This window comes from Trachemys scripta, chromosome 11, assembly GCF_013100865.1.
Source record: "Trachemys scripta elegans isolate TJP31775 chromosome 11, CAS_Tse_1.0, whole genome shotgun sequence".
Classification (NCBI taxonomy): domain Eukaryota; kingdom Metazoa; phylum Chordata; order Testudines; family Emydidae; genus Trachemys; species Trachemys scripta.
This window is the reverse complement of record NC_048308.1, coordinates 40,114,240-40,126,944: the sequence shown is the minus strand read 5'-3', so window position 1 is coordinate 40,126,944 and position 12,705 is coordinate 40,114,240. Positions and strand designations below refer to the sequence as shown.

Below are 12,705 nucleotides of genomic sequence, written 5' to 3'. Positions count from 1 at the left end.
AACATTATATTTCATCTGCCATTTTCTTGCCCAGTCACCTTGCAAGATCTGTTTGTAACTCTGCTGTCTGCTTTGGACTTAACTATCTTGAGTACTTCTGTGTCATCTGCAAACTTTGCCACCTCACTCTTTACCATTTTCCCCAAATCATCTATAGATATGTTGAAATAGCACAAGGACCCCACTATCTATCTAACTCCACTGTGAAAACTGACCATTTATTCCTAACCTTTGTTTCCTATCTTAACCAGTTGCTGATTCATGAAAGGACCATCCCTCTTATCCCATGATTCTTTGCTTTGCTTAAGAGCATTTGGTGAGGGACCTCTTCAAAGGCTTTCTGAAAGTCCAAGTATACTATAGCCACTGGATATGCTCAGTAGAAAAGTCCATCAATCAACTGCAAAAGAAATCAAACTGATAAAGAGGGATATAGAAAGGAACCTTTCCTAGACTGTATAAAACCAATAAAGATGATATAACATACTTTTAGATAGCATCGACCACATACAGCAGCTAGCATTAAAAGCTTAACAGTTACCACCTGTCTCTATCTACTTTTACAATAGAAAATACAACAGTAATATCATGTATATGGACATAATCACACAAGGTGAAATCCTAGTCCCATTGAATGCATGGAGTCAGGATTTCACGCATAGTGTATATGTAAATACATATACATCCTCCACCCGTGAAACTGTTAGGGGCTTATCTTCCTTTAAATATAGTAATGTTGTTGTTCTACACAGGTTGACAATATCTCCTTAATTCTCTAATCATGAGGAATTTTTCACTTTATTTTATTTCTCTTTTGAAGTTTTATATACAAAACAATCACCCAAATTACACCTTTAAAAATAATCTACAATGTCATTGAGCAGGATTGGGAAGAATAGTCACAAATAGTGTCAGCTGCTTGTTACAAATAAAAATAGGGTGCTAGGTATTTTTTATTGAAATGTACTAAAAGAACTCAGAAATTCAGAGTAATGAGTTTTTCATCCAAGCCTCATTGGCCTCAGAAAATTAGATAATTGTGCTGAGGATAGAGTAATATATGTATTATATTTATCAACAATATCAGCTTGGTTGAGCCGCTTTAGATTTATATTCCAAATAGCTGAACCCATTTAAATTAAATTTAAAGTAAAAATCAGGTGCTAGTGTTCTACTCCCCTGCTAGCTACATGCATCTCATTCATTTCAGAGCAGCAGCTATAGAAAACTGCCACTCTAGAAGGTGCAACTTTGCGGGACAGTGAAAAAATTAAATCAAATCCATTATACTTGGTATGTCCCTTAGCAGTATATTGAAACCTGTTTCAGAAGGTGAATTGTCTTATGGAAAATTAAATCTAGTTTATCTACAGTGATTTAACTTAAATTCATTCTCCTTTTAGAGATTTACCAGTACCAGAAGCGTTTCCTATTTTAAATAAGAAAATTAATATTTTAAGTGCCGCCACTGCATGTTGAGTGATAGGAACTGATTTCTAATATGTGTACCATCAGTAGAATGATTACATGGCAGAGGTTTTCAAATTGTGTTCCAGGGAGCACTTACTAGTGGTCCACAGAGAGCTGACTGGATGCATGAAACTCAGGCCTGTTGGCTTTTGAAGTCAATAACAGAGCTCTCACTGAATCAGTTGCTGCAGGATCATGCCCAGAATGGTGGCACCATCTCCTAGTGTCCATGCTCTTCTTTTAAAGAACAACCTGGATACCCATGGATTTAGATGGAAACAATGAGGATCCAGTCTAGCTACCCCCACTAATAGTCATTTCTACATAAATGAGAATGGGTTAAGAATGTCAAAGCACTCAGGGACCAGAGGCACTACCAGAACATCTTAAAACAACCAAATACCTAATGTTGTTTCTCCATGTAAGCAACGGTTGTAGTTGCTGATGGCGTGTGATTGCCAGTAAGAAGGTTTGTGTGGAAGTGGTGCAGACCCAGGAGACCATCTTTCTATTACAATATGGTCTGCGCTGTGAAAAGACAGTGGTGGTTAAGAACTGCATGTAAAGGGCTGCACACAAGAAGTAAAAAGTTCCATTGGTCCTGCTGTATATTCTTGAGTACCTCCTAATGGGACCTGAGCTTTGTATAGCTATTTACGTACCTCTGTCTAATGGTGGCCTCCCGCTACCCTCTGCTCCTTCCCCCCCCCCCCCCCATTAATCAGAGTTAGCATTTATGTGACTTGTAAATTAAGAAGAACAGGAGTACTTGTGGCACCTTAGAGACTAACAAATTTATTAGAGCATAAGCTTTCATGGACTACAGCCCACTTCTTCGGATGCATATAGAATGGAACATATATCTTTTTGCGGATACAGACTAACACGGCTGCTACTCTGAAACTTGTAAATTAAGAGTGATCTCCCTTTTAGATTATTTTATACATGATTCCTGATGCAACCTGACTGGAGAATTATTTTCCACATGGTTAAAATATTACATTTCCCTAAAAAATGAAAAGGTTTTCAGAAAAGAAAATTAAACTGACATCCTTCAGGGTTCGATCCTCTCTGAATAGGAGGCAGGAGGGGCAAAGTTAATTGTTAGCAGTTCTGCCTATGTGTCATCTGCAATTGACCACTGGGTTCTTTCAGTCTAACACCCTTTCAGTGGTAGCATTCAGCACTCTGAGGCCAGAAAAAAGTTTTACTACCCTTTAATAGCTTTAATAAGGAGACAATACATGCAACTAAGATTTGCAATGCCCACTTTTTTTGCCATACTGCAGCCTTACACAGAAGTATCGTTTCAATTTGTCATCTTTTGCTTCGGACTCTCTACACTTCATCTTACTCTAAAATCAGTTAGCAGCATTTTAAAGGCATCTACAAGGTGCTGCCAGTGTCCTCATTTATTTAGAGCCTCTCTAAAGGCAACAGAATTGGATGTTCTCATTTCAATATACGCTGTTTTTACTAACATTACAAGGAGCAGTGCAACTGAAGCTCTGTACACCTCAGGCCAAGAATGACAAGTCTTTGAATTTATTTCAGTAAACTAATCCTCCTGCCCCCCCACCCGAACTTTTGTCCAAATCCATCCCAACCCCAAATCTTTCCTGAAGTTTGGAAAGGTTCAGTTAACATTGTTGTTTTAGCTTTTGCACACCTCAGTATAGTAACTATATTTAAGTAACTCTCAGCTGAACCAAACATGTCTAAGTTGCCTGAACATCTACTACACAGAAAGCCAACAATCCCCAATGTCCTGTCCTAACAGGTGCTTGATTGACAATAAAGCCTCAGATTAATTGATTCTTTGGGAATCTTGTTCTAAAGTTCTGGGCAGGAATCTGAGGGGTTCTCCCCAAGCCTCCCTGCACTCCCTGGTATAATCAGGAAGCTATTCCCATGCCATTTTTCACCAGACCAAACCCAGGAAGTACTAAAAATCTCAGGTTGTCGAGATGAGATGTTCAGATAAGCTGCTGGGTTAAGAATGTCAAAGCAGTGAAGTTAAATTAAAGTTTGGACCTATCCACACCAAAGTAGATTGTTTAATTGTTTTGAGGTCTCTTCTTAGTAATAAGAACATACCCCTTTGTTTCTACTGTATATGACCAACTTTTGCAGCTGATCTTTACTGCCTGCTACCCACGCTGGTTTATTAGTGGGTAGGCCTTGCTGCTAGCTAAATTGCAGTTCTCAATCCCATGTTATTAATGACATGTTGCACTAAAACCTTAATTACAGAAATAAAATCCGATTTTTAATATTTTTTATTAACCTCATTTTTGTCCTTCTCTGTAATACTCCTTGGGTCCTCCCCATACATGGGCAGAGAAGGGCAAACTGACTTAGCAGTGTGATATTCTAGCATCCTCCTCCACCCCCAGGAGCTCTGAGAAGCCTCTTCATTGGCAACGCATGTGGTCAGCGGTTTGTGTGTTTGCAAGAAGAGGGCATGAAACTGCGGAGCCAACTACTTTCTGTGGTATGATTCCCTCAACCACGGGTAGACTGCTGAATAGCAATCTGTGTAGAAGTTATTGCTAGTTAGACTAACCCACTATGGCATTAACTCCCATAGGAAGAGGCAACAATCAGCTACCACAGTGGAAGAGCCCAAGGCAGGAAGGTTTGAGTGATCTTGCAGACAGAGCAGCCATGCAGTTCCCATTTCAGTTCCTTTTTACTCTGTTTCTTTTTAAAGATAACAATCTTTTTTTATCTTTGTTCCCTGAGATTTAGGGCTTGGGATGTATTTGTGGGGAGTTACAATGTAATAGACAGTATATTTTGGGGGGCATCTTTTCATTAAATGAATATACAGGGTCTAGGGCCCTGATCTCTAATAGGCACTATGGAAGTACAAATAAATCATAATTATGTGGTTCATCACATCAGATTTGGGGAGGCTTGAGAGGGAGCTATCCAAAAATGTCAATGCAGAGTCAGGGTCAGATTATGGCAGGTTGTGTATAAGTGAACGAGGGGACAGGGTAGCAAAGGAGAATGGAAGAGGCATTCCTGATCATGGCAACCCCGAGTGCAGGGATGGGAAGTATTAATGACATCAGCAATGCAAGACACTCGAATATCCTCCCCTATCCCCACCCCCTGGCACTGGCTGGCAGATTGAAGCTTGTGGAAGCGGGAAACAGAGCATGTAAACTGTGCTTCTGAGCATGATTTTAGTACTTGTGAAAGGTACCAGTTCCCTGGCTTTTATCCAGATACCTCAGAGTGATGTCATAGGCAGGACCAATGCAAGGTTCTCCATGCTGCCCAACAAATATGCTTCAACCCAGTTCTGGAAGATCTAGGACTGAGGTTGGGATTTTCAAAGAAACCCAAGGCTCTGTTGAATTTCAATTGAAGTTGGCTGTTTACCTCTCCTAGGCTCTTTTGAAATCCCTGCCTGAGATGCTAGTACATTTCCCAGATCCATTCAATCTTGATAACTCTGCTGAGTCTGCAAGCAAGGTTACCTGCTTGGTGAGTATGGACACCTGTCCACTGGGAAATATGGTAAGAGATCAACTCACTGCCATACAGCCATCAGTCAATATTAGCTTTGAGTTAGTACCATGTCTAAAATGCTCCTGTGGACTATTACCAATCCCCTGAGCTATTCATTCCCTCTGAGTATATTTTTAACTAAAATATTCAAGTGACTTGGATTTTTCCCCCCCACTTAATTCTTGGGAAATGACCAACAAAACTTCTACAGTATTAGTCAAATATAAGACTATGTGTATAAAGGATAACCTAAAGATTTTGTGTATGATGTGGAGAGGGAACATGTATTTGACATATGAGTTAACTCTCACTGTCAAGTGGAGACTGCATGAGAGAGGAAATCACAATGTTGTTTTCTTATACTGCTCAGTTATCTCCAACCTGCCTTGTATAGAATTGTCTCCAAGTACAAAAGCAGAGGTCTCTTAGGCCCTTCTGAATACACTTAGTGCTGAATCAGTTCCAGTGTATATGTTACTCCAGTTTTACAGCAGTGTGAACCCAGCCCATCATTTGTGGATTTGTTGTAGGCCACTGTCCAACAGACTGAGAGGACAACAGGCCACAAAACTAATAATAATTAGGACTCCTGCCTGAGGTGAAAAGCTATTGCCTTATGGAACTATTTTCCAATCATCATCTTTCCAGCTGAGCTGGACTAGTGACACTATAAACTGGCAATTAAAAGACTCAAGTTTAGAAATACATTCAAGCTTCCCAGGTCCCACAATGGCAAAGGTTAAGTGGATTATATGGAAATAATTCACTCCACTCTAGGGGGAGGGTGCTGATTGCCTTAGTTGTTGGTTACCTCCCTCTTTCCACCTCACTTGCTATATACTACATTACAACATTGTCAACAGTGAAGTGGGGAGAAAAAAAAACCATAGAAAACCTTCCCCAGGGACATTGCAATTACCAGCACTGAATGATATTTATAGATACCACTGTGATGGCAGCTCTGAAAATGAGCCAGGAAATCAGGGATTATTCTCAGTTAACATTGTTCATACTTCACCATTTCAACCAGTAATCTAAATCTACGGGTAAGCAAATGGCAGTTTTTTCAAGGGGGAAAAATATTACTCAGAATGTTAGTATTATATGACTATCTACTACCCTACCATGTTCAATCTGAATTAGAACCACTCGTTACACCTCTAGTTGTGTGGCAACACCTACACAGTGTTTCCAATTAACTTTGTACGTTTTTAATCAGTGACAAATGCATTTTTGTAAATTCAATTTGCCTTTTATTGCAGCACCTATAAAATGCCTTGCAACATTCCGGAACTTTGTGAATGTCTTACTTGTTACTGACATAATGCAGATGTCGGACCTACAACAAAGGCTAAGGTTTATGAGCAACCTGAATTAGGATGTAGGTTAAGCAATTAAAGTTCAAGAAGAGAAGGGAAAAAAAGAACTCCAAAAATTGCACTTGCCAATGTCCAAAAATGCACTGCAGAGCATTCTGCACATAGGAACTGTAGAAATTAAAATATTTAGAAATGCTAAGGAAGCTACATTCTCTTTTTAACACCCTATGTTGAGAGAGTTAGGTAAGTGGAAAGGTCAAGCAGATTTCATTAATAAATCTGCAAAGCTATTTGTTTTCTTTTTAATCAGATTCAAATGCATCCTGTTAAAGAGCCAAGTGATTAGATCATAAATCTGGATGTCCTTGAAGATGATGAAGGAAATGCTTATCTGTAAAGCAATCATCACACTGCCAGTTCTTCATCTGCACATTTTTACAGGTGCTGAGAAAATGGTTTAATTTCAAATCACTTGCAAAGATTGCTCGGTATAAATAGAATATTTGCAGGATTTCCAGTTAAAAGAATAGTTGATTCATTTGTGATATCTGGAAATAAGACAGAATGCCTACTTTTCTATTTCTAAAATGGTGGTATTGAAACAATCTAGTATGTTCAGAATAAATGGGAATTAATATTTCATTTTAATAATATCTCACAATTCAGTACATTGGGCCAACCTCTACATTCATTTCCTTCCATCCCATCGAACTCAACATTTCTGAGTTCAATAGGATCACATAGGTATAGTTGAGTATAATCTGCCCCCACCGTTGTTTCAAAAATGAAGGGAATCTAATTTAAAACTATTAATTATAATTTAATTTATAGCGATCCTGATTCTGCAGGATCTGGACCAGCATATTTATTATACCAGGTTTCTCATTTCTTCATGTTTTTTTAGGTAGAATTTTGCACAGTTTTCATATTTTTTCATTAATTTTGGCAGGGTGCTTTTCTGATTCATTCTAACACTTTGAAGAAGGTGGTTATTCAAATTCCTGCTTTGTGTATTCTGGGTCATGCGGACGATTTGTCACTTACTCTGTTTGTATCCGGATCATGGATTTGGCTATGGTTCTCACTGGACAGCAAATATTACTATTGCAGTGCTAGAAAGAAGTTAGGAAATAAATCGCTTTGGATTTCTAACCTTATGTAAACAATAACAGTGGAAAATAAACTCTCAGATTTATAGACATCCTTACTATCAGAATAGATATGGAATAATATTTTGCATTGGATGAAACAAGTTTTGCAATTTCTGAGATGGCTACTTGACTCTTTCACCTTAACCTAAATTATGTTTGATTAAGGTGAACTATTTTGATTTCTGTGTTGTTGATTAAAGTAGTGCCATAGACCTCAACAGAGTTGCCATACACAGTGGCAGAGCATTGGTATTAGTGAAATCAGAATCTCAGTCAATGGGTGTTTCATTGACTTTAGTGGGAGCAGAACAGGCCCTATATCACATGACAGTGGAACCATACTGTGCTGCATAGTTACTGTATAAAACCTTCAATCCTGCAAAGGCAAGCATGTTCTTAACTTTATGCTCTGTGACTAATCCCATTCAAATCTATGGAGGTACTCATATGCATAAAGTTAAGCATTTGTATTTCACATTTTTATTTAATTTAATATCTTTTAAAATCCTTTGTTAGATTCTTCCGTAGCTGAAAGGGGACTATGATAATTACCATTTTAATACATTTTTAAAAAATGTATAATCAATATAAACCATATTTGTTCATGACAAATCGTCATGGGTGGATGGACTTAATCCATACTTAAAACAGACATATGTACATTTTACTAGACACCATTTTCTTTAATTCAGGTTTACAAACTTTATTTTTATTTGTTCTGTTGTAGATCCTGTGACCTCTTGCCCATAAACACAAATATTAACTTAAGAGGTCAGCAAGCCATTGGTGAATGCATGCAGAGAAGATTAAAAGAAACCATACAAAATCCTCTCCTGGGAAAGATCAAATGGCTACTTAAGTAAATGCAACCTAAACCACTAGAGTTTAGCCCAGAGGGAGGGGAGGGGGGAATGGGACACTATAATTAACACCTTGTAGTTGCACTCTCCAATGCTTCAGACAGATTGTGCTCCATTATGGGGTGAAGAAAACACAAATTAGCAGTTGCTCAGTACTTTGAAACCTGAAATCAAAAGTAGCATCATAATTAATACAAGGCAACTAGCATTGCTAAGTGCTTGGGAAATAGTCCTGAAGGAATTCAGCACCCACACAATAGCTCTATGATTTCCATAAAGATGTGGTCAGTTCTGGGTCTGTTGAGCAATTAATTAAATATACAAACAGAACCACTATTTCTGCACTGATATCTAATAATTAGAGTCTAATCCTTACTCAGGTAAAACTTACACTAGAGTAGGCTAGAGTTTTTGCTTGAGTAAGGACTGCATTATTTACCCCAGAATTTGGAGCCAAAATCATTTTCCATCTAATTGCCTTCTAATTGTTTGAGGCGTCCCTCTCTGTGTTCTTGAAGCTATTTCTCCAACTCCTTGTTCCTAGGAGCTCATTACTTCAGTCAATGTCACAACAAATAAAATAAGTTTTTTGTTTATATGGACAACTTGGAGAGTGTTCAGTGAAGGAACTGTGGCTCCTTCTCTATTGGTTTGTGTTGCTAGACAAGTGTCTAGGAAATATAAAAGCTGAAAGACTTGCAGAGAGACATACTGTTTTCCTGACTTGTTTTTCAGAGTTGAAAGTGTTGTTGGTATGCTCTGTACTGGGATCAGATATATTTATGTAATATGGTCTGCTCCCTGCTCCTGGACTCCATCCTATACTGTCATCTGTCATGGCGCTGGTCGGTGTCTATCCAGTTCTTTAGCCTGTTGAATAAAAAATCTTGTTGCTTGACTAACCAGTGCAAATGTCATATGTTGCCACCATTTGCCAGGTATGTATCCTATTTTGGTTTATATCCTGCCATTGGGCAAGATAGGCCAAGGCTCTAAAGTGGCACAGAGCATTCACGCTCTCTCTCTGTTGCTTGGCTGGCTGATTCTTGCTCATACAGGGTCTAACTGCTTGCTATATGGGGGGCTTGAGAAGGAGTTTTCCCCCAGGACAGGCAGTGACCTTTGGGTGGGGAGGATTGCTTTCCTCTGCAGGGTGCAGATCACTTGCTGGGATTATCTGGGTATATTTCACTTAATCATTGCAGAGGCCTTGGGCACTGGTGCACAATGGTCCCTCGTTCTCTGCCTGGGGCATATAATAGTCTAGTAGTCTCTTGCGGGCTGTAATACTTTGGTCTAATTTTGGTTAAATTTAGAATATGAGTACTACAATGATATTGGTGGCCTGTGATATACAGTAGGTCAGACTAGATAATCCAGTGGTTCCTTTTGACTTCTAGTGCATATTCTGTTTTTGTTGTTTTTGTTTTTTTTAAAGTGGGAGAAGAAAAAATATAATCAGAGCCCCATGTATTCCATGATTCTGTGCCAGTGAAATTTGCCGTGGAATTTGACATGGAATTCTCCCTGTGCTGCAGAATAGTCTGCTTTTGTTTTGTTTTTTTTTTAAACCAGGTTCTCATTCTTGTAGTTGCAGTTTCAGTAGCCCAAAGCAAAACTACTCTGCGGAAGCCATCTAGTAATGGAAGTGTCCATCAAACTTCTGAAGGTTTTGCAGTTTCTCATTCGCTGGCAAGGTACTGTCAGATACACATACTGAGGCTCAGCAACTGTTCATAGGACTACATCCTGCACTCAGTAGGGTCACCAACTTTCTGGTTTCTCTGGGAGTCTCCCAGAATCAGGCTCTATCTCCCAGAGGCTACTGAAGCCAAACTGGGAGATTACAGGCCGCTAAAAGTCTGGCGGCGTAGTGGGGCTAAGGCAGGCTCCTTGCCTGTCCTGGCCCTGCGCTGCTCCGGGAAGCGGCCGGCACATCCCTACAGCCCCGAGGGAGGGCATGGAGTCTCCACGCGCTGCCCCTGCCCTGAGCGCCGACTCGGCAGCTCCCATTGGCCAGGAACTGTGGCCAATGAAAGCTGCGTGCAGGGCCGGCTCTAACTTTTTTGCTGCCCCAGGCAAAAAAGAAGAGCGCCACCGTGCCGTACCCCCCCACACACGAGCGCCGCGCCATTGAACCCCCCCCCAGTGCCGCGAAGCCAAAATCCCAGCCCCCCCAGCACCACGTGCCCGAAGCCCCCGCCCCCTCAGCGCCGCACCACCCGAAGCTCCCCCGCCCCCACCTGCTGCGGAAACAAAAAAACCCTCCAGCACTGCCCCTACTAACCAAAATAAATAAATAAAAACCCAAGCGCCGCCCGGCCCCAAGGTGCCGCCTCAAGCACGTGCTTGGTGGGCTAGTGCCTGGAGCCGGCCCTGGCTGTGGGGACGGTGCCTGCAGGCGGAGGCAGCGCACACAGCCTCCTAGCCCCCTCTTCTCCCCTCCCCCAGAGGCCACAGGGATGTGCCGTCCACTTCCAGGAGCAGTGCAGGGCCAGGGCAGGCAGGGAAGCTGCCTTAGCCCCACTGCACTGCCACCTGGGAGCCACCCGAGGTAAGCGCCGCCTGGTGGGAGCCTGAACCCCTCACCTCTCCCGCACCCCAACCCCTTACCCCAGCCGTGAGCACCCTCCAGCACTCAAACTCCCTCCCAGAGCTTGCCCCCTTCCACACCCCAACCCCCGCCCCAGCCTGATGAAAATGAGTGAGGGGAAAGCGAGTGACGGAGGGAGGGGGGATGGAGTGATGGGGTGAGGACTCAGAAGGGGCAGGGGCGGGGCCTCGGGGAAGGGGTCAGGCAGGGGTGTTGGTGTTTGTGTGATTAGACAGTTGGCAACTCTAGCGCTCAGTAACCTTTACCAGTGCATCTTCACTGACTGCAGGGGGACAGTGTAACTGTTAGGAGAGTTTGGACCACAGGCTGCAAAATTGCCCTTTTCTTCCCTCACTGAGATCTCAAAGATGTGCACATTCTGTTTCCAGCCCCTCCAGATTCAGTTCTAAGGAAAAGCTGTTTTTGACAACACAAACTTGTTCTGAACAATTCCTCCTTCCACAGATACGGTTAGTGTTTTCCTCTAGCTCTGATGTGCTTAGGGGTTGTGTAACACAGATCAGTATTTTATTGTTACTTGCCATATGAGTGTACAACTTTATGAGGGCATGTGTTGACTAAAACCTGAGCAATAAACTCTTTGCCTTCTCAGACAGAATTGTACTTGCATGACATATTTTAACTGGTTGCTAAGTGGCACGTGCATTTATAAACTATGACAAAATTTTGTGGAGCTACAGTATACACATTTACAATTTTAAATGAAAATGTCTGAGCAGCTTCCTTTATGCCAGGACAAATTTACATAAAGGAAAGAGAACAATAAGTTCTGCTTGATAATATGTATAAATTTAAAGCAAGAAATAGTCACTTATTTTTAGTAGCAAAGATGCTTCTAAGGAATTAGTTCAGAAGCAAAACACACAATGATCAGGAGGCAATATCCCATGGCAGTGAAATGATCTATGGAAATAGCATTTTCTTTTCTGGAATGTACACAGGAATGGCTTATAGATCCAACATTTTCGACCTGTAAAGGAACTGGAGACATCAAACATAAAAGAAACTTGCTTTACTTGCAATAGTATTACATCTTCCATTAACAAATGTATTTTAATCAGTGATAATGACAAGGAGCTATTTTAAGAACAATTAGTATTTGTTTTCATTTCATTATACAGATGCAATAGTGAACCATTCAGATTTTATTAAGACTTGTGAATTCTCTCCTTTTTGAAAATTATTAGCTCCTTCCATATACTTTAAATATTTGACTCCACCTGAAAATGAACAAAAAAAATAGGAAGTGTTAAATATACCATTGATGTGTGATTCAAATGCTCGTTCATGTGACAAATGACAAAAACATCAATGACAAGGCACTTTGCAAACATGAATTAATGACTTACACCACTCATCAGTTATTGTTATTCCAAGAAACATCACTTCTGGAGAATGGGAGAGGCAGGGAGTAATAATGCTAGAAATGAATTAGGCTAACAATTAAGAGGTACTGGAAGGATGGTAAATGAGACCTGATCCAGCTGCACTGTTAATTTCCCACCACCCTTTGTTCAAAGATAACTGAAATGGTGCTTGCCTAATAGAAAGGAAGCCTCATTACTTCCACCCACACTGCATTAGGTGTAAAGCACAGAATAAGCATCTTGGGCACAATCCTACAATCCTTTCTCAGTCAAAATTACCCTCCAGAGAAAGGGCAGGTCTACCTCGAAAACACTGCATCAGCACAGCTGCAGCATTTAAGTGAAGACGCTCCTACACCGATAGGACAGCTTCTCCCATCGGTGTAGTTAATTCACCTCCAC

General features: G+C 40.8%; 1 long non-coding RNA gene across 1 annotated transcript in view; it reads left to right on the top strand.

The window, feature by feature from the left end:
* The first annotated feature begins 4,729 nt into the window (after positions 1 to 4,729).
* LOC117885197 overlaps positions 4,730 to 12,705 on the top strand; it is a 30,776-nt gene continuing 22,800 nt past the window's right edge. Inside the window, exon 1 of the long non-coding RNA XR_004647740.1 lies at positions 4,730 to 4,968. This is a non-coding gene — a long non-coding RNA (uncharacterized LOC117885197). The remainder of the gene's footprint in view (positions 4,969 to 12,705) is intronic.